Consider the following 5,000-nt stretch of genomic DNA (forward strand, 5'->3'; position numbering starts at 1 on the left):
GGCCAGTCTATTTTAAGTTTTTGGAAATGTGTCTCTAATTGTTTTTCACTTACGGAATTTTTTTTTAAATTTGAAAGACAAACGTTTTAAATTAATCTAAGCTAACAGGCAAAAAATGAAAAAAAATCATCGTCCGCAAGCAGAGATACAAACGAGTAAAGTTGCAAAATCAAGAAAAATGAGGGGCTTACAAGATCAGCATTTACGCATGCGTCACCCTCTCATTCGAGTCCGTGCGCGAGTGAAGCAACAGGCCAACACAAACGGTTTTTTCATTAAACCGTTGTGTAGAACGTTCGAAGTTTTCGTGAATAGGAGATGTCTCTTTAAATTCCATATATATATCGCTTTGATGATCCATACGATGTTTTTGAAATTCATATTTAATCAATACATGTTTCGGATGAAACATCATCCATCGTCAGTTGACAAATGAGAAATAAACTAAAGTTGAGCAGTAAATAGCGTAACAAAGTGAGATATAACATGAATAATTAAGGATGAAGGCGAGAACAGAATAAAAACACCCAACCACGAAACAAAACAGAAAAAACCAAACTGTTTAGGCTAAGAAAAGAAACTAATTAGTATGAAAGGGATAAATTAAGATGTTTGACTTGGGAATTTATATATATATATATATATAGGAATTAGAAGAAAGGTAAGCGAAATTATTGGCATTTGCTTATTTCTGGTGACCCATTTTGAAACATAGCTGACGCGAGCAGCTTTACAGTTGCGTGTGTGGCCTATGCACGCGCGCTCAGCTGAAAACCCTTTCCAGCCTCCTTAAATGGAAACATTTGCTTCCTGTTTTTACGATCGTCTGCGATAAGACCGACGCAGACAGCTTCAGATGGTCACAGACCGTTGCATTCTTGCTCCTAGATTCCATCGTTTCTCTTAGCCAGCGGGGCCTGGAGACAGGATTTTGGGGACCTCCGGAGTTGATGATGTATGAAGTCTTGAAATGTCCACGATCATAGTGTAAACAATTTCTTTCTGCTTTTGTTCATCTGATGAACACGTTTTCAACGAGGATGCCGCCCCATATCAGGAAGCATTATACAAGAGCGGTTACACCTCCAAACTTAAGTTCAAGCCTACACCACAAAGACTACCAAAGCAAAAGAACAGACGTAGAGATGTCATAGGGTTTAACCCTCCGTTTAACAGAAACGTTAAATCTAATATAGGAAGAGCGTTCATCAGCCTTGTCGACACCTGTTTTCCAACCGCACACAAATTGCGGAAAACATTTAACCGAAACACCATCAAATTGAGCTATAGCCGTACACCGAACATAAAACAAATAATAGACGGTCATAACAAAAACATTTTAAAGAAAACCGAACAACCCCATGCAGCAAGACAAAACCACAAAAATGTGCAACTGCAGAAAAAAAGATGAGTGCAAGCTACGGAGTGAATGCTTGCAAAAAGAAATTGTGTACCAAGCGGTAAGGTCACAACCAAGGAAACCACTGAGACATTCATCGGTCTGACTGCCACAGAGTTTAAAACCAGATGGAGGAACCACCCGATGTCATTTAAACATGAACGAAGGAAAAATGACACCGAGCTCAGGAAATACTTCTCCAAATTGATGAAAAGTCTTTGCAGTCACGTGGAAAATTCTCGCAAACGCAACAGCATACACTAACCTTACCAAGCAATGTAATTTATGCATCACAGAGAAATTTTTTGTAATATCTAAGCCACACATAGCAACCTTGAACAAGCGCAACTAGCTCATCCCTACCTGCAGACACAGAGAAAAATACATTCTTAAGTATAATACTTTTGTCACGCACTAAGTGGCAAATTCTGGTTTTCGTTTACATTGTGGTTTCCATTTTACGGTTCCTCACGCACGCCACTTTTTGAAATTTCAAATTTGTTTCTTCCGTTGCACGGTTTCTCGTATGTAACCCTAACGATAATTCAGTGTATATGGAGATTAACTCACGAGTGGACCAACTCCGAGCTGGTCTACGAAACAGAACTTTATTAAAATCCGTATGTACTCAGATTGAGCAGCCATTCTACCCATAAACCATAATGTTTCTTTCTTGACCATTTGAAGCTTTCCCTTACTTGTTAATATTCCGAACTAGTGTTTCGTTTCTATCACTGGAGATGTCCCTTGCAAGCAGCGACTCGAGATTGAAATAAGCTTTCGTTTTATTTCGTCTTTGTTTCTGACGCCTTTAGCTCAAAGTAAACAAATGTCTTCTTTCGATTTCGGAGAAGCAAACGAGTTCGATTGTTTCGTAGGATTGTGCCACTTGCGAATGAGGTCATCCTCTTTTTGGCGCGAAACGCAAATGAAAACCTTGCAAGCCAGACAAATCGACCTATCGCGACGTCGTCGCTCGCTCATCCGCTTCGCGTCCGAAAAATCACGCTTCACTTGCCAAGACATTTTTTCTCGGGATTCTCGTAAGGTCGACTTGTGGCAAGTCTAATTTCATCAACATGGCAGCTGTCAGCACTACAGCAAAGATTCCTTGTCCACTCAATCTTTCTGATCGTTTGCATCAAAGGCAAAATTGGAAATCGTTTCGTCGCGAATGGAAGTTTTACGAGTTAGCGGCTGGTATGCACAAGACATCACAAGAAGTTCGGGTGACTTCGCTGTTAAATGTTATCGACAAAGAAGGGATGGACATACATAACACTTTCAATGGGGTAATTCTTCAGACACTCTGAAGATCGACCAGGTACTCCAAAAGTTCGAAGAGCGTTGTTCACCGGCACGAAATGAGACTTATGAAAGGTGTAGTTTTAAACGTGAACAGTTTTCGGATAAACCGCTTGATAGTTACATAACTTCATTGATGACATGTGGGTTCTGAACACTGCGCGAATCTCTTGTTCGCGAGCGACTGATTCTTGGTGTGAAGGATGACAGAGTTCGTGAAAAACTTATTGGAAAGCGGGACCTCCACTTAGATAAAGGCATTGAAACGATCAAGGCAAATCAAGTAACTCACTCTAGAGTCGAGCGAGCGAGATCTCAAAAGAATTTGCAACGTCCAAAGAAATAAATGCAGAGAAGCACAAGTTGCAATGTCTTTGAAGGGCAAGCACTGGGTGTCCAGTTTGCTAGCAATTCTCAAAAAAAGATGGATCAGTCCGGATCTTTTTGGATCCTAAAGATTTGAACAATGCTATTTTAAAACCATTCTGCCCATTGCCCATTGCTCATTGCCCAATGCTCACTGCCCATTGCCGACAGTTGAGGATGTGACTTCTCGACTTACCAACGCTAAAGTGTTCACTGTATTGAATGCCAAAAGTGGTTTCTGGAAGGTAAAACTCAGTGACATTTCCAGTCACTATACCACCTTTAACACCCACGTTGGCCGATTCCTATGGCTGAGGATGCCATTTGGCATCAGCTCTGCACCCGAGGTGTGGCAAAGAAAGATGCATGAAGCAATTGAGGGTCTCCAAGCAATAGAAGTGCTTGTCGACGACTTCCTGGTTTGTGGATACAGAGACACGGTAGATGAAACAGTGACGGAACATGATCAGAATCTAACAGCTTTTTAGCAAAAATGTATTATGCTCAATCTGACACTTAATCCTCAGAGGATAAACCTTCGCCATTCTCAAGGTAGTCTCCCTCGCAGCCGTTTTTAGTCTCGTCACGCAACGCTCCTCCCCACAAACGGCTGCTCACATTCGAACAACATTCCTTTCCCTTTGTAGTCTTTGCGCCAATGAGATCACTGACATTGTTTCTTATGTGGCCAATCAGAGCACAGGAGATTGTAATCAACATCGTTTTTCCCGCGCGTTTTGAGCGTAGTTTCTTGATGGAGGAAACGCCGAAGAAGGTTGTGCAAAGTGATCGTTGCTTTATTTGTTCCACTTCAGTTCAGAAAAAAGAAAAAATTTATGTTTTTGGAAAAAGTTCTTTTGATTTTCCGGCGATTATTAGTTCCTGTCTGGATGTGAATGCAAGCTGCTATTCAGCCACCAGCGAGTTGTCAGTTTGTAAAGCGTGCTACCGTCGACTGATCAAGTTCAAAAAGGCCTCTGATCATCTTGAAGAGCTCAAAGATGAATTGAAGGGAATCTTCAAAGATCGCAAACTTCCCAGAACGAAGCGCTTATTGAACGTTGAGAGCGACGGAGGAGAAACCCAAGCTTCGTGCTGTGGGAAATCCTCGAAGTGTTTGCAATTCGATCCGATCAATATCACTACTACTTCTAATGCTACAGCCAATTCTAGTATTTCTACCGTGATCAGCCAACAGGTACGTTATAATACTCCGGCAAGATTTCCTATTGGTTCTATTGGTGTGTCTCCTATTAGAAGTCATCCATACGGACTTGTGCTACAAGCTTTTCCTACTCAAGTGACAGTAAGACCCCCGTGCGAAATTCCTCAACCGATGCTTACTTCTACTCCAATCGCCTCAAAAGCCGCTGCTTCCAATCATCTTACTAACACTAGTGAAACTTCAAAGACTGTTTTGAGCGTCCAGTATCCTAGTAAAACTATGAACAAAACCCTCTGTGGAAGCTATCAGACCATCGGAAAGGCTTTAGCACATGGCGTACCTTCACAGATCGCAAATGCCGTAATGAAAAATCCAATGCTTAATAATCACGTCATTAAAAATGTATTGAAAACTTTGTCCAAAGAGGTAGCGGCGTTGTGCTCAAAAAAGAATCCTTCAATTTTAAGAAAATCAGGCAAAGAAGATCTGGCCAAATTCGACTTGCAACTCCTCTGCAACGAGTGGAAAGAGAGAGCTCCACTGTTCTACTCGTTCTTGATGACTTCCGCAGTAAACAAAAGGACCAAAGAGTGTTCTTGGTTTTCAAGCATTGCCATAGCAGGATCAGTACTTTTAAAGCAAAGGAGTGAGAAAATGGATGTAACTGCTTCGGTGCTTGGCGTACTTCTCAAGTCAAAGTCAGTCGAGGTAAGTTATAGTAGTTCTTTTCCTGATGGAATATGTTTACAGGTCCATACCGGAAGT

The 5,000-nt window shown here is 41.4% G+C and overlaps 1 pseudogene; it reads left to right on the forward strand.

Moving 5' to 3' along the window:
* Positions 1-4,493: 4,493 nt before the first annotated feature.
* Positions 4,494-5,000, forward strand: part of LOC137968072 (uncharacterized) — a 4,206-nt pseudogene continuing 3,699 nt past the window's right edge.

This window comes from Montipora foliosa, chromosome 8 (assembly GCF_036669935.1).
Source record: "Montipora foliosa isolate CH-2021 chromosome 8, ASM3666993v2, whole genome shotgun sequence".
Taxonomy (NCBI): domain Eukaryota; kingdom Metazoa; phylum Cnidaria; class Anthozoa; order Scleractinia; family Acroporidae; genus Montipora; species Montipora foliosa.